The sequence below is a fragment of the Pinus tabuliformis genome, chromosome 4_2 (genome assembly GCF_031772625.1).
Source record: "Pinus tabuliformis cultivar Carrire ecotype Pingquan chromosome 4_2, CPIR1, whole genome shotgun sequence".
NCBI lineage: Eukaryota > Viridiplantae > Streptophyta > Pinopsida > Pinales > Pinaceae > Pinus > Pinus tabuliformis.
The window spans coordinates 764,926,274-764,943,978 of NC_142304.1; the positions used below are offsets into that span (position 1 = coordinate 764,926,274).

A 17,705-nucleotide genomic window follows, 5' to 3' on the forward strand; every position below is an offset into this window, starting at 1 on the left:
ATGGGGTGATGTTTTCAACCAAAGTTCTAATGTTATCCTCCCTGGACATATTTCTGAAGGTTTCCCAAGATATGGGGACAATATAGGTATGTAAGGCATCTTCCACCAATATTTTGATGAGCCCATGATGGGCCAACTGATCTAGGATCCCCTCATTGAGCATTGTACCACATTCAATTAGTGACTGAAGAAGGAAATAGGGTATGCTCAGTTTCTTGGCTGGAGGCAAGTCAATCCCATGCCTTAGTTCACACAGCAACCTGAAATGGTATCCATAGATGATGTTAAACCTCCCTTCACATGTGATGTACTTCATAATTTGGAAACTGACTTCACTCCAGAGATGAGGCAAGTTGGTTCTTATAACCCCGTTTTTGTCTTCTACAAGATGCTCCTCGGGCAGAAAGAATGTTTTCTTAGCAACTTGGCCTAATGACCTCTCTTCTTTTCTCCAAGGGAGCCCCAATGGTAGACTAGTAACTGCACTGATGAGCTCAGGGGTGAGTTCTAGGGTCAAACCCCTAAAACTAACTGTGGCATGTGTTTTTGACTGTGGTCTCAGGGAAATTAAAAACTCCTCAGTTATCTCCTCATCATGACCCTGAATTTTGTCAAAGAAGGATATCCAATTTGCTCAAGTGAAAAGGTCCACCACCTTAGGATGCTCGTGCAATTTGCTAGAGTCTGAGGGCTCTTTCCTAATGAATCCTCCTGTCATGGTGTGAGTGCTCTTTCTATGTTTTAACCAGAAATGGAAATACTCAGGCAATCAAACAGTCAATATGAAACAGAGGATAAATGAATTCGGTTTCTTCTGAACCCAAGAAGGAATTTCTCGTGTATTCAATATCAACTAGCAACAATTTCCTTGGTTTAAGACTGCTGTCACCCAAAATTCGATTGTTTGTTTATGAAAAGGAAAACTTGGTTTTTACAGAACAGAGCATAGGGACACAGGTTCTCTTCTCAGCATACAGGTAGATATGTAAATTCAGTTTTCCACACACACAAACTAGTTTCTATGACTGGATATATCCCCCTTGCAGGAGAATTTAAAAAGAAACGTGGAGGAGATTTTTGATGCAGAAAAACTAGGGAACCTCAGTGAAATATGCAGGCAAATTTCACATTTTTTTCAATACACAGGCAGACTTTTTCCTTTTGTTTTTCAAACTGATGCCATTCAATTCACCACCTTGCACAAACAACTTATGCACAGTGAAGGTTTTTTTTGAGCCTACCTCATTTGGAGCTTCAAATTCAATGAAAATTTTGGGTTTCCTTTTCCAGCAGAGCTGTTCCACCTTTCTTGTAGAACCCTTCCTGTAGAAATCGCCCGGTTCCTGTAGAATGAAACTGTGCTTCCGATAGAGCTCTATGTGCGGGAGATTTTCGAAAACAAGCAGAAAAATTGGTGGGATGACTGGTTAACTATTTTTGGAAGTGGTGGAGGTGTACTCCAGTCGAGGATGTTGTGAGTGCAGAGTGAACAGAAGGTGGTGCATGTTTCAGCTGGGCATCTTTTATCTGCGGCGTGATTCGTGGTGAGGGGATGAGGTGGCTGGACCGGACCGTTGGTTCAACGTCATAACCATAATGTTTCTGCGTGTTTCTGACCGCCATCACCTCCTCTCTACCGTTATCCACCGCCACTATTACCAGTCCCGACGATTTCTCCCTGAATGGAGACTCCACACGTGCTGGCTGCACATATCATCGGAAATTTTGAATGTAAAAGGGGCTCGTTTGGATCCCATGAGGATATGTAACTGGCAGAGGGTGGCCAGTTGACTGGCCACCAATTCCACTCAATCCAAACCATTACCATAGGCATGCAACTTTTAAAATATGATTTATGTAATTGATGAATGAGTTTAGGCACTTACCTGCGTGGTCACGGCCGCGTTATGCAGATTTCGGGTTTTGGAACCCATTCCTTCGTTTGCTGTTGCTGCATGCATGGGTTTTGGAACCCATTCCTTTGTTTGTTGTTGCTGCATGCACACTGCATGCTTGGCTTCGGCTGCTGCTGATATTCTTACGTTCAAAAAGAGCTCTTTGCATGTCTCTTTTGCCATTCTTGGCTATCCCTGTGTCTGAAGTATGTCTATCAGAGGGATCAGCTGCTACAGGATTCCTGTAGGAAGATCTGTAGCTGCTTCTCCTCCTGGAATGAAAGCTAGAATGAGCAGGGCTACACTGCTGACGAGGGTTTCGGCTGATGAGGCATCTAGATGGAGGGTGACAGGTATGGTGAGTGAGAAACTGCTGCTTGATTTTTCATCAAAAAGTTTTTTTCTGGTAGTATGAAGAAAACAGGATTCTGTGTGTGACTGTGCAGGCATATATAAAAAATGGGTGCAATGGAGGTGTTCAGAGATAGAAGAAGGCGACATATGGTGATGAATGGAAATAGGGATATGGACATGTCTCATAGGCAGATTCCCAACCTTTGGATTCCCTTCTGAGATCAATTTTGCTCGTCTATGGGTTCTACAGGATCTTCCTGTAGAAGACACAGAACTTCCTGTAGAAGGTGAAATCTTGGCCCGAATGAGATCAAATCTTAGGGAAGGGTAGTGGTCATGGAGGAATTTATTGTGAGGGATGCATGCAGCCTGGTGCTGACCTCTGTCTTTGTCTTGTGCAATCCTCCTAACCTGCAATGTCCTCCTGCAACCTACAATTTGTTCAACAGAAGTCAGGTTTTTTTTTTTTTTTTTGTTTTTTGTTTTTTGTTTTTGTTTTAGTTTTAGTTTTTTTTTGAGACAGCTGGGGCACCTCTAGCAGGTTTTCACCCTCATTGCTTACCCTGGGCACCTCCAAGAGTTTTTCACCCAAGGATCTTTTATTCTTTTTTTGTTTTTTTATTCTTTTTTTTTTTGGTGCTCAAAATGTGGGTGGGGTGGAGACAGGGGCCTGCTCCACTACTAGCACTAATTTATCCAGAGTTTCAATGAACTCTTGCTTAGAAAGGGGCTTCCTGTAGATCTTCAATTGATGCCCATTGATGAGCATGGGGATGGCTTCTTGATCAATGAACCTGATAAGGAATGAACCATTGTCGTTACATTTCTCCACTGTATATGGTCTCAACCATCTTGTCCTCAACTTCCCTTTGAAATCCTTGTATCTTGAATCATATAACAATGCACAATCTCCAGGCTGAAATTGCTTCTCTTTAAGGTGCCGATAATGCCATATTTTTCTTTGAAGTTGGACCACCTCTGAGTGGAGGAGGGCCTGCATTATTTGTTCATCCAGGCCATTCAGCTGAAGTAATCTTTCCTGTTGTGCATGGCTGAGATCTAGGTCCAACTGAGCTACCAACCTCAATGTGTTGTATTCAAATTCTATGGACAGCAAAGCCTTCTTCCCGTAGACTAGCTCATAAGGTGTGAAACCTGTTGTAGTTTTCCACGTAGTGTTGTAGGGACGGGTGGCCTCAACCAAGCGATCTGCCCAATATTTCCTGTTGCTGCTCACCACTTTAGTCAAAATCTCTTCCAAAGCCCTGTTAGTGACTTCCACCTGCCCATTTGCTTGCAGATGATAAGGGGTGGAAGTTCTGTGCTTAATCTTGTGATGAGCAAGCAAGTTTTCAATCAGGTTAGAGGTAAACTGACTTCCTTGATCTGTGACTAATTCTCTTGGGTAGCCAAACTTATAGAAGATATTTTCCCTCAAAAACTTAGCCACTTTTTCTTCTGTTGCTTCCTTGATTGCCTTTGTTTCTGCCCACTTTCTTAGGTAGTCCGTGCACACAATGATGTAATACTTTTGTTTTGAAGGAGGGTTGATAGGACCCACAAAGTCCACGCCCCACTTCTCAAATGGCTCGAAAGTCACCTGAGGTTGGAGGGGCATTTCATCCCTTGGAGTCGGTTTCCCCATCCTTTGACATCGGTCACATTGGATGATGTATCTTCTTACATCTTGATGCAGAGTGGACCAATAGTAGTCTGCCTGTAGAATTTTGAATGCAGTTCTTTTTGCTGTAAAGTGGCCTCCACAGGGTCCATCATGACAAGTTAGGAGGATGTCAAAAACTTCCTCCTCCCTGACACAACGCCTCAAAATCTGATCTTGGCCAAGTTTGAACAGGTTGCCCCCAATCCAAGTGAATGGGGTGCTTTTCCTCACAATCTTGCTCTTCTCTTTTGAGGATAGGCGTGGCGGGAATTGTGCTGAAACCAAGTAATTTGCTATATCAGAAAACCATGGAGAGAGTACTGAAATAGCAAACAGGTGTTCATCTGGCAGTTGATCATCCACCACCCCTTCTTCACCTGCAGGCAAATCTAGTCTAGACAGAAAATCAACAACAACATTTTCCTTTCCTGGCTTATCCACAATGGTCAAATCAAATTGCTGCAATAAAAGTAACCATCTAATGATACAAGAATTTACATTAGGTTTATTCACCAAATACCTAATTGCAGCATGATCAGTGTGTACGAATGTTTGATAACCGGTGATGTAGTGCCTGAACTTGTTTAGGGAATGGACTACAGCTAGGAGCTCTTTCTCAGTTATAGTATAGTTTAATTCTACCTTGGACAAGTTTTTACTGACAAAATATATGGCATACGGTAGCTTCTCTGCAACTTGTCCTAAGGTTGCTCCTATGGCTTTGTTCGAGGCATCTGTGTGGAAAGGTAGGGCCCAGTTGTTATAGACATTTTTGGGCACTGTAACCCCAAGCATAAATGTCCATAAACCAAGGGCTCCTAAGTCCCTAAAGGTGTTGTTCCAACCCCTAAAAGAACAAGGGCAACTGATTACAGTATCTCCCAGAAGTTCTCCATGAAAAACTACTCAAAACTGGACCATTTCACCTGCTCCATAGGCAAAGTGCGTTGCATCCCACCTAAATACACATAGTAGGTGCGTTGCATTTCAAAAAGCCCTTCTATGGGGTGCGATGGGCGAGAAGGGACAAATGGCAGGGTCAATCCGTAAGGTGGAGAAGCATGGAATCTTCCAGAAACTTCTCCTATGACACTTGCCTCTCTGAATTCGACCAGGGATGAGTAAGAGATCATCAATCTCCAAGTGGAATCAAGAACTATAAGAGGGAAGACACTAATCAAATCTCAAGCTGACTCACCTCCCTTGCAGACATCTATATATGGATCCCTCATCCCAGAGATCCAGAGGCTGGAATTTTGCATCTTGTAAGGAAGTGTTGTTGGTTTCTTGAGGCAACATCATAGTGTTGGGTGATCTAAGCTTTTCATGAGGTGAAGAAGGGCTTACTTGCTGAGAGGATGATGCTGGGTCAGAACAATTCATTGTAATTCTCTTGGCTCTTTCTTGATTATCAATAAAACTATTCAAGTTTTCCTCCATACACTTGTGTGATTGATGTTTTATGCATTTGTGTGGTTAATATACATCTGATCCTATATTGCTTATGATAATAGATCCATGTTCTCGTATAGTGTTATGCTGCTTTGATTCTACAGGTATTCTGTGAAGCTGGGTACGAAAACAAGTAGCAAAGGACTATCAGAAGAGAGAGGAATTGAGAAAGGAACCAAGCACAAGACAGAGGTTGGTCTCCTCTATTCTTCTCTCATCTATCTTTCATAAAGGAAAACGAAAGTAGTTTTAGTTTGTTTGTTTCTAAGGTAGCTACCAGCCTTAGTGGGATTAGCAGTTCTGCATAGACACTATTCTCGGTAACACCAGTTTGGACCTCTCAAGATTGGGGCAGTTACCAGCTTATCTTTCAACACATCCAGAGCCTCTTGACAGTTGTTATGAAACCAGCTCAAGAAAAGATAGAAAAGATAGATCAATGCCTTAGAATTCAGCCTCTTCGAGGGGGCAACCTCCTTTACATTACATAAATGAACAATTCTTGGATCATACAAATGACAAAACCTCCTTTCTATATATAGGAGTCTAAGGAGTCACAATATAACCTAGCTGACCTGACAATAATAATATAAAGCGACAAAAATAACAATAGAGGGATTCTATGGGGCACAATAATAACAATATGGGATAACAGGGGCACAACAATATTAATAAGGGATGCAACTACAATATTAATGGGGTAATCACTAGTATTATAGGGACACAACATGCCCAAATCCTTCAAAAAAGTGTTGTCCTCAATGGTTGAGTAGTTTTGGATGCTTCTATATAAAATTCTCATCCTCCCAAGTGGAATTGTCAGCGGATAAGTTCTTCCACTTGATAAGATACTTCGAAATTGATTGATTTTGTAGCTGTCGAGTTCTTGTTTCTGTGATTGCTTCCGGTTCCAATATAATTTTTCCTTCCTCGTCAAGTTTTGGCAATATTGTTTGAACTGGGAGCTTGTCACCTATAACCTTATTTAAACATGAAACATGGAAAACTGGGTGCAATTGAGAAGCTGCAGGAAGCTCCAATTTGTATGCCATAGTACCAATCTTTTGCAACACCTTGTATGGACCATAATACTTTGGGGATAATTTATTATCCTTCTTAGCTTGTTTGAGGGACATTTGCTTATATGGTTGTAGCCGTGGGAATACCCAATCACCTACATCAAAACTTCTTTCTCTGCGATGTTGATCTACCTGTTGTTTCATTCTATTCTGTGCCAAAACGAGGTTATCCTTTAAGAGTTGGAGGACTTGTTGATGTTCGATGTGATGTTCCACTACTTGAACCTTAGAATTTTCTCTTAAATATGATGTGATGGATGGTGGCTGATATCCATAAAGTGCCATAAATGGGGTCATTTCTGTTGCTGTATGGAAGGAAGTGTTATACCACCATTCAGCCAGAGGCAACCATTTGACCCATTGTGTCTGTTTATCAGATACAAAGCAACGAAGATATCCTTCCAAACATTTGTTTACTATCTCAGTTTTCCCATCAGATTGAGGATGATAAGATGAGCTATGAGCTAACTGAGTACCCAGACAAGAAAATAATTTTGTCCAAAAATTTCCAGTGAAAATGGGATCTCTGTCACTTACAATAATCTTTGGGTTTCCATGTAGCTTTTGAATTGTTTCCATAAATGCAGTAGATACTGTACTGGATTTAAATGGATGTGATAATGCACAAAAGTGTGCATACTTGGTAAGTCTGTCAACTACCACCATGATGACACTCTTTCCCTCATACTTGGGTAAACCTGTGATAAAATCCATTGAAACCTCCTCCCAACGTTCGCTTGGAATGGATAAAGGTTGTAATAGACCCGGGGTCTTAATTGTTTCAACTTTATTTTGTTTGCAAACCAAACATTCTGCCACAAACTTTTGAATATTTGATTTAAGGCCATCCCAAAAAAATTCCTTCTTAACCCTGTGGTAAGTTTTTAAAAATCCTGAGTGCCCTCCTAAGGGAGAAGTGTGCAATTCCATAAGAATATTTTGTTTTGGTTGGGAATTCTTACAGAGGTATAAGCGATCTTTGTACCATAAAGAATCATTTTGCCAGCTAAATGTATCAGACGTACTGGAATCTTGTTGTAACTTTCGAATAAGTGCCCAAACTTCTTCGTCATTCTTCCTTTCCTCCCTTGCTTCGTTTATCCAATTTGGTTGGATAATAGAAATGGTGCACAACAATGCTTCCATGTCCTCATCCTTTCTTGAGAGTGCATCTGCCACCACATTTTGCTTCCCTTTTTTGTAGATGATTTCAAAGTCATAACCCAACATCTCTGTGACCCACTTTTGTTGCTCTTCAGAGGATAATCTTTGTTCTAAAAAGTATTTAAGGCTATCATGATCTGTTTTTACCTTGAAGTGTCTTCCCATTAGGTAGGGTCACCATTTCTTAAGTGCATGGAGTATTGCCAACATTTCCTTCTCGTAAATAGCTTTGTGTAAAAACTTTCCCTTGATTGGACGACTTTCAAAAGCAATGGGTCTTTCATCTTGCATTAAAATAGCACCAATTCCATTTCCTGAAGCATCACATTCCACAATAAAGGTTTTTGTGAATTCTGGTGTAGCTAAGACTGGTGCTTGGCACATTGCCTCTTTAAGATGTTCGAAGGCCTTTGTTGCTTCTGGAGTCCATGAAAATGCATCTTTCTTCAATAGTGTTGTTAGAGGTGCTGCTATTCTCCCATAATTCTTAACAAACTTGCAATAATACCCTGTCAACCCAAGAAATCCTTGCAGATGCTTTATGGATGTGGGGATTTTCCATTCCTTAATGGCTTTAATTTTGCTAGGGTCTACCTTAACTCCTTCATGAGATACAATATGACCCAGATATTCCACCTCTTGTACTCCAAAGAAACATTTGGATCTTTTTGCATATAATTGTTTCTCCTCCAATAGTTATAGCACCTTGTCAACATGTTCAACATGATCCTTCCAAGACTTGCTGTAGATTAGTATATCATCAAAAAATACTAACACAAATTTTCTTAGGAATGGTTTGAAAATGGAATTCATCAAACCTTGAAATGTTGAAGGTGCATTGGTAAGGCCAAAAGGCATGACCAAAAATTCATAATGACCCTCATGAGTTCTAAATGCTGTTTTCGGAATGTCTTCAGTCTTCTTTTTGATTTGATGATATCCTGAACGAAGATCCAACTTGGTGAAGTAAATTGATCCATGCAATTCATCCAGTAATTCATCAATGACGGGAATGGGAAACTTATCTTTAATAGTGAGCTTGTTGAGCTCCCTATAATTCGGACACATGCGCCATGATCCATCCTTCTTGTGCACTAATACTATTGGAGCAGAGAAAGAACTTTGACTTGGTTGAATTATACCAGCCTCTAGCATTTCTGCAACCATATGTTCAATTTCACTCTTTTAGGCATAGGGATATCTGTACGACCTGATGTTTGGAGGAACACTTTCTGGAATTAGATGAATAGCATGATCATGATCACGAATAGGTGGGAGACCTTTAGGAGTCTCAAATACCTTGGAATGATTGTTCAATACTTTTTGGAGATCTAGAGAAATAGATGATTCTAATGTGGAAATATCTAGCGAACATAATTGTGCAATTACACCCCTTTGTTCCATTTTTAGAAGCTTTGTCTTACCATTAGAGCTGATTATGTTTCCTGGTTTCCCTGCAATACCCCTTAATTCAACTTCCTTTCCTTCCATAGAAAATTTCATGAAAAGTTCTTGAAAATTAAAAGCTATTGTACCCAAGGATTGTAGCCATTGGACTCCTAGTACAACATCAGCACCTCCCATTGGAATGGAAAGCATTAGGCTATTCAATACATATTCTCCCATCAATTGCTTGATATTATGGCACTTTCCAGAGAAATTTATTGTTCCTCCATTTGCAACCATCACTTGACACTCTGGTGCTAGATATAAGAAGCAATTCAATTCTTTTTTTACCTTACAATCAATAAAATTGTGGGTACTTCCTGAATCAATCAACACTATTACCTTTTTCCTCTTGATTTGTCCTTCTATCGTGATGGTTTGAGGAGTGGTAATTATAGCCAATGCATTAAAATATATGGTCGGATTCATTTCTTCTTTATCTAGGCTTTTTTCCTGGAGTATATCCTCTTCTTTTGACCTTTCTTGCTCCTTTTCTTCTTCCTCTTCGCAATCTATGTAGAATAATTTCTTCTCATCACACTTATGACCTTTAGTGTATTTGCTATCACAACTGTAACAAAGCCCTTTTGCTCTTTTTTCTTCCAATTGTTGTGGTGTAAACCTTATAGGTTGTGGAAAACTAGGGGCAACAACACTTCCATATTTATAGTTGTGAGTGGTATGCTTCCTGGCTGCCATAATTTTGCTTTCCATTTTTCTTGCTAACCTGAATGCCTTCTCTAATGAATCAGGTTCCCAAAGGCGAACATCATGTTGGATATTATCCTTTAAAGACCCTATGAACACATCAATCCTATGCTCCTCTGGAATATTTTTTACCCTTATGTTTAATTTTTGGAACTCCTCAATGTGCTCCATTATTGAACCCTTTTGTTTGAGACTTATCAATTGGCTAAAAAAAGTGTTGCTTTCTGTATCCTCATAATGTGCTGTTAATTCTTCTGTAAAAATTTCCCAAGTGATAATTTGTTTATGAGATCAAAGCCATTGATACCACAGAAATTGATTTGGTTCCAAATATAAAGTTGCAATACGTACCTTTTGTGTGTTTTGCACATTATTGAGATCGAAAAATTGCTCCATCTGTAATATCCATGTTGCGGGATCCTTGCCATCAAACTTCTTCATATCGATTTTTGGAATATGGTGGGTCTTCGATCCCACATTAGAGTCTATGAAATCATGATTAATATTTCTTTTGTTCGCATCATGAGTTTCCTTTACAACCTTTTCACCATTAGTAAGTATTTCTTGTAGAAAATTTGTCAAATCTGTCTTCAAATATGCCATGTCTATCTTCAAAACCGTCTTCAAATCCGCCCTGTCTCTCTTCAAATCTATCTTCAAATCATCCATATTAGCTTCCATGTCCTTTATCTTAGATTCCATGCCATTTATCTTAGCTTCTGTTAGCTTTTGTGAGCGTGACATTTGTTGCACTTGTTCTTGTAATTTTGATATATCATGTAGCATTTCTTCCTCTTCTTCATGAGTCATGCTAGGGCTTTCAGGTTTCTTACTAGGTGTTTTCATTTTCTTTCCTCGGGGCATCCGTTATCGATAATAATTCTCTACTATGCCCTTTGAATTCCTTCGAAATAAATTTTCAAACCGGTCTTAAGAAAAAATTTAAAAGAATCTACACACCTTTTTTCACTTTGTAGGAGCTCGATATTGCCTCTAATGTATCTCTGTAATTTTGGATAATCCAATTCTAAAATTGTGACCTGTAGTAGCCCTCTGTGTCCTCTTTCCAATGCCACCAGTCTGATCCATATTGGATTCTCCAAGGAAGATTTATGTCAAATCTCCCACAGTGACCTGATTATAGACTAGTTCAGTAGAGCGAACTTGTACGACGTGCCATGTGCCTCTGTTTCGACCTTTGGCTCTAAAAAAGATATGCAAGAAACTACAGTCCGTCCTATTTCTGTACGTTTCTATGAAATTTCAATCTGATGCTCATAGAGAAAGCTTTGACATTTTTCCCTAGGTCACCTGTTTGGAATGTAATTCAGGAGTCTGCAAAAAGACCAACTTCCTCAGATCATATCTCCGCAAATATAGCGTGAAAAGATCTGAAATTTAGACCCAAGATTCATTGTGATTTCTTCTCAAATGGGTTTTTTTTAGCTTCTGAAACATTGTAGAAAAAAAGTTATAGGAAAATTCCACGATGACCTGTTTGGAGCAGCGAAACCCTAGAATCCAAAGCTCTGATACCAAATGTTATGAAACCAACTCAAGAAAAGATAGAAAAGATAGATCAACGCCTTAGAATTCAGCCTCTTTGAGGGGGAAACCTCCTTTACATTACATAAATGAACAATTATTGGATCCCTCCTTTCTATATATAGGAGTCTAAGGAGTCACAATATAACCCAGCTGACCTAACAATAATAATATAAAGCCACAAAAATAACAATAGAGGGATTCTATGGGGCACAACAATATTAATAAGGGATGCAACTACAATATTAATGGGGTAATAACTAGTATTATAGGGACCCAACAATAGTTGTCAGTCCATATAAACTCAACATCTTTCCCCAAAAGACCAAACAATGGAGAGGCTAGCTTACTGAAATCTTTAATGAACCTTCTATAATATCCCGATAAGCCTAAAAAACTCCGAACATCTCTTACCTTTTGAGGAGGTGGAACCCTTTGGATGATAGCAATCTTGCTGGGATCCACCTGTAATCCTTGCTGAGAAATTGTATGACCTAGCACGGTCCCTTCAGTCATCAGGAATTCACATTTCTTAGGACTGAGGGACAGGTTCATCTCAATACACTTGGTTAAAAATTTTCCCAGGTTAGTCAATGCTTCATGGAAGTTGGACCCATAAGGACTAAAGTCATCCATATAGATTTCCATTGAATCATGAACTAGCTCAGCAAATATGCTCAGTACTGCTCTCTGGAAAGTGGTAGGAGCATTGCATAATCCAAAGGGAAGGAGCCGGTAGGAAAAGGTACCCCATGGACAAGTGAAAGTGGTCTTATCTTAGTATTCCGGGCTGATTTGGATCTGATTATACTCGCTAAACCCATCTAGGAAGGAAAAGAACTTCTTCCATGCCAGGCCATCTAACACTTGATCTATGAAAGACAAAGGGAAATGGTCCTTCTTGGTAGCTTTGTTAAGTTCTCGATAATCTACACAAATTCTCCACTTCCCGTTTTTATTGGGCACAAGCACCAGAGGAGAAACCCACTCACTGTCAGAGATGGGGTAGATGAATCCTGCATCCAACAACCTTTGCAATTATTCTTTGACAATGTCCTTAAGGGTTGGATTCATTCTCCTCTGAGGCTGCCTGACTAGTTTACAATCCTCTTTAATGTAAATGTGATGGGTACAGACTGAAGGGTGGACTCCTTTCATCTCCTTATAGCTCCAAGAAAAAGCATCCAAATGGTGGTTCAATAAGCTACACAGCTCCTTCTCTTGAGAGGGGGATAGGGATGAGTTGATCTTCAAGGTTCTTTCAGGGCCAAATTCCACATTCTTAACTTAGGAAGAGGTCAGATCAGCCACACAGAGATCCACTAAAGCACTGACTTGGGTGTCTCCTACCAACTCTTCTAATGGCAGCACACTAGGAGGTGGATTTTGAATTAAATTCTCAATAAGGTCATCCTTGGTTTGAGGACCTCCCCTGGTGGCTTCCATGGTGCACACTGGTGCAGAGTAGACTTCATCCTCATCTTCCTCCTCCAACTAGAGAGGTAAGTCATGTTCGAGCAAAGGTTGGGCAAGAGGATATAGGACTAGCTGTTTGGACATTGGCCCATTCTTAATGGTCATGCTACCAGCTTGACAACTGATGTAAGCATTTGCAGTAGCTAACCAAGGCCTTCCCAAAATGAGGGGGTATACAGTGAGTTTTTCCTTTGGCTAAAGGACCAAAAATTCCGCAGGGTACTCCCAAGAATCCACGGAGACCATGACATCTTCCACAATCCCTTCGAGAGTCACGGTGGAGCGGTCTACTAACTGCAGTACTATCGAGGTCTTTCTTAGGGAACTATGGAAGTTGAGTTTGAGCATAGTGTCCCTGGTCATCACATTAATGGCAACCCCTAGATCAATCAAGGTGTGGGGAATCATGGTGCCATTGATGTGGACATCAACTATAGGACTCCCAGGGTCCAAATATTTTGGACAAATTACTTGTCCCAACATTAGGTCGGACAGTTGTCCTATGACATTGATAGTTGGGGCATCTCTCTTGCGTCTGCCTAGGTGCCTAAAACACTTCTCTTTGATCAATTTGTTGTAGATTGGTACATCTCTTATGGCCTGGAGAAGTGGTATTTTTACACACAACTATTTAAGTTCTCCCAGAAGTTCAGTCTCTTCTCGGTTTGGTTGTGTGTTTCCATTTAGTCTCTTAGGAAAGGGTGGAATGGTTTTGGGTTCACTTTCCTATTCCTCTGCTTCATCCTCCTTAGGAGGAGGTTTGCTATCTGGGAGGACCTTCCCAGATTGTAGGTTGATCTCCTGAATCTCCATAGCGTAGCTAGGGCATGTTGTCTCTCTAGTATATACCTGCTAGGCCTATTTTTTATTGGGGTTTGGGTTCGGTTGAGAAGGAATCTAGGGTTGTCTTGGAGGAGCAAGAGGTAATGGTTGTGGTTGAGCAGGTGGTGGAGAAAAAATGGCAGGAGGAGAGTTGTACTGGGGCCTCCACCCCTGTTGCGGTGCACTCCAGTGAGGTTGCGGTTGAACATGAGAATGAAACGAATGAGCAGCAGGTTAAGTATGGTATTGTGGTGGATATGACCAAGGAGGGGGTGCGGACCAGGAAGGATGAGCAGGGGGACCCCAAGAAGGTATGTGAGTGGATTGGTTGGGGTTGTAATAAGTTTGGGATGTCCCTTACATCCCCCGCTGGTAAGGTCTGGATCCATGCGGCCTCCTTTGGTTGAGGAAGTAGAGTGGTTCAGTGGCTCCTTCGGCCCCTTGGTACATAGCTTTAAGTCTGGGTAAGGTTGGGCACTGGTTTGTAGTGTGGTCTTCCTCACAAACAAAACATACCTCTACTGAGTGCAATGGACACTCGTTCTTAGGATGCTTCCTTGTGCATCTGGGACAAAAGATGGCCAAAGCCTTCTCAGCTTCCTCTTTCTTCTGTTGGATGCGGAAAGTATCTAGTTGCATGGCAATTGTCTGTCTCACCTCACTTTTAAGGTCTTCCATCTAATTTGTAAACTCATGTTTGGAGAAGGTGGCACTAGCTGAAAGTGGATTCCCCCTACCTATTTTTCGGGCTACCCTAGAATGGTTTCTAAACACAGTCTTTATGTCATCATAAGGTAGTTGGTAGATGTCTCCTCTAGCTAGCAAATGGAGGGTATATAGAAGGTCTTCAGGGACTCCTCGGAGTAGAACCAGCTTCAGAGATTCAGGGTCAAGTGTGCACCTGGCCCTTTTATAACTAAGTTAGAACCTTTCTTCATAGTCTTCTAAAGATTCATCACTTCCCATGGTCATCCGAAAGGTTTCTCCTTTCGTTTCCTTTGACCTACAGTAGTCCTGGTATTTTTTGTTAAAGGCTTACTGCATTTGAGCCCAAGTTGTGATACTATTTCCAGGTAACCCCATGAACCAGCGTAGTGCTGCATCCTTGAGGGTAGAGGGAAAGAGTTTCAACTTTTTCTCGTCTTCTGCATAGTCATAAGTTCGACAAAGGACAAAAAACTCAAACAAGAAGGTATCAGAGTCTTCAGTGGTCAATCCATGGAAGTGAGGTAAGGCTGAGGGACTTATGTTTTTCATTTTTGTGTCCCCATTACTCTCTCGGATGGGAAAGGAACCTTCTATTCTCTCCTCATTTCGTATATCGTTCCTATGTTCAGTCATGGTCTCAGGAGGAACATTTTCTTGCTCTTCTTCTGTTATAGGATCTTTGTATATCTCTGGAGGTTCATCTGGATCACTGCCACCGAAGAAGAGAGAAGGGTGACTTAGTGATGTGGTGGGGGTGTTGGGTAAGAATTTCCCTGTATTGTCTCTGTTCTTATGAGGCATGAAATGAAATATTTTTGGTTGAATTTTGTGTCTTTTCTGCTTGTACTTGCAAAACTGAAATAGATTGAACTGCAAGTAACTAAAATCTATCTTGCTGAAATGAAAATGCAGAATTGAAATGAAAGCAGGAAATGACTAATCTATGCTGCTGAAATGAAATTGCAAAAATGAAATGCTAAGATACACTTGAAGAATTGAAATTGCTGAATTGAAATGCTAATCTACTGTTGCGGAATTGAAATGCTAGTCTAGGAAAGCAGGAAATGTCTAATTTACTCTTGCGGAATTGAAATTGCAGAATGGAATTGATAATCTATGCTTGTAGAATTGAAATGATATTCTAGGAAATTAGGAAATGTCTAATTTACTTTTGCGGAAATGAAATGAAACAACTACTCTACTCTTGCTGAAAGAAACTACTTAGCAGAAGGTTGTAGTAGAAAATAGAAGAAAAGCAGCAATTACAAATACTCTGACGCTTCCCCGGCAATGACACCAAAAATATGGTGAGCTACAATATTGTAGCAATGATGCTGCAACTCCTGGGACTCCCTTCTTTACTTTCATCAACCCGGTAGTTCGTAACAAACTTGGAAGCAACGATGCTGTATGCACAAGTACTAGCTCTTGCCACAGGCTGTCACTTGATCAGCTGGCACAACTTCGCTAGGAGCTTAAGCCAACTTCTATGAGCTCTTAGAAGAAGCTTTTAACTATGATGGACAAAAGCTAACTCAAAGGAGGCTAATCTACTTGCAGAGAGAAGCTGAAAGCTGAAAGGAAATGCAAACCCTAGTTTTATCGACTAACCCTATTGGTGCAAGATGAAAGCTGCTGAAATGGATGCCATTGACTCTTGGAAAGGTGAAATGCATGTGACTAAGCTACTTCTGAAGTAAAATCTGGAAAAAACATCTTTTGTATTTTTGAGTAATCTTGCAGAATTATTATGCATGTGCTTTAACTGTTTTTGGCTGTGTAGAGGTTGATTGGCGAAAGGAAATGGAGCAGGCACTTTGCAGGAGGATGGTAAGGTGAGAAGAGGGCCTAAGGGGTCCCTATCACCCTTCCAGAGAGTTTCGCAGCAATCAGATCTCGAGAAACTGCTCACATGATCTTCTATAGGAAGTCTGCAGGGGTTCTATAGGATGTTCTACAGGAAGAGTTGAGAGAGGATTTTTGAGGGTTGATGGAGGAAATACGGTGAGAAAGTGGAAATGGAGGATGGATGAGGATGTGAAGAGGTCTAGGACCTGGTAAATGAGGCTAAGGAGTGATGAAGATGGTTGGATTTGTTCAGGGATGGAGGGAGCAATGTTGCACAAAAATGTAGAAATTAGGTCAAATTGAGAAAGTGTGGAAAATGAAGGAAAGGAATCCAGAATTCGGGGTTGGAGTAGGTTGTGTGATGAAGGAAGGATAGGAAGGGATGTATTACAGGTGATATTCACACTATTTCTCAAAACTAATCAAAGAAAGACTAGAAAAATTTGAGATCTATCTACTTTGAACTAATCTGACCTAAAAACCCAGAAACATGATGAACAACAAGTTATGAACAAGAAATAATGCAAGATAACTATGGAAACCTAAGCAAGAATAGATCAAAATATGCAAGCAAAACTGGTATCAACTTTTCCAACTACAAATCTAACGCTTACAATTGCATTGAAAGGCAAAACAATGTTTTTGTGGCAGCCAATATGCCTTGGTCTCAGCTCATGGTCCCAAGGAGGGAGAGATGAGATCAAGGATTGCTTGGTGGCATTTTTGCAGATCTTTTCTGTTATCAAACTGTCAAATCAACCTGAAGCATGAAAATCTATTTTAATCATCAAAAACAACCTAAGTAACAAAGCAAGATCTTAACCTAAATAGCAGAAGTTATTCTATGAATGCAAAGAAAACACATAATAGTACACAAAGGAGGTATTGGCACTTGGGTTGGGCCCAATCCCAAGAGCTACAACCTCCTAAGAAAATCTCAGCGCTGGTGCAAAGTGAAATTTATCTCCATTACTCAAAAAATAACCATGTCACAAAAATGTTTATAGCAAAAGCTCGAAAATGAGCTGAAAGGCAGAGCAACACCAAATTGGGAAAAACAATTGTTCAAGAGCTAAACTAACAAGGCTTGAAGCCTTCCTACTTATGCACCACGAGGACCCCCAATATCCCTTTTTAACTTGAGGAGCTTGGCTGCTCAAAACTACAGTTAATCAGCCACTTCACAAAATCTGCTCGGCTGCCCCTGGAAATCATCTTTGGTGGGCTGCTGAACTCCGAGCTGATGGTGGAGAACTCAAGGAAGGGGCCATTTAGTGTAGGAGACACCCTTCCTACTAATCTTCAACCTTTTTCCCTCATATTTGGCTGTCAACTGGCTCATAAATGCTTGACCTTGGTCCAAAAGGTGTCCAAAAATCTGCAATAAGCACGTATTAGACTTGATGGTCAAGTGACTATTCTCATTCATTCAATTAACATAAATATATTCAAAAGCATGCATAAAATTTGAATAATGGTGGATTAATTGAGAATAATAGGCAAAATGAGACCAATAAGTTACCCATTTTTGGGGCTCATCAGCAT

The 17,705-nt window shown here is 40.5% G+C and overlaps 1 pseudogene; it reads left to right on the forward strand.

Moving 5' to 3' along the window:
- Window positions 1-2,184: 2,184 nt before the first annotated feature.
- Window positions 2,185-17,705, forward strand: part of LOC149171846 (ubiquitin fusion degradation protein 1 B-like) — a 141,318-nt pseudogene continuing 125,797 nt past the window's right edge.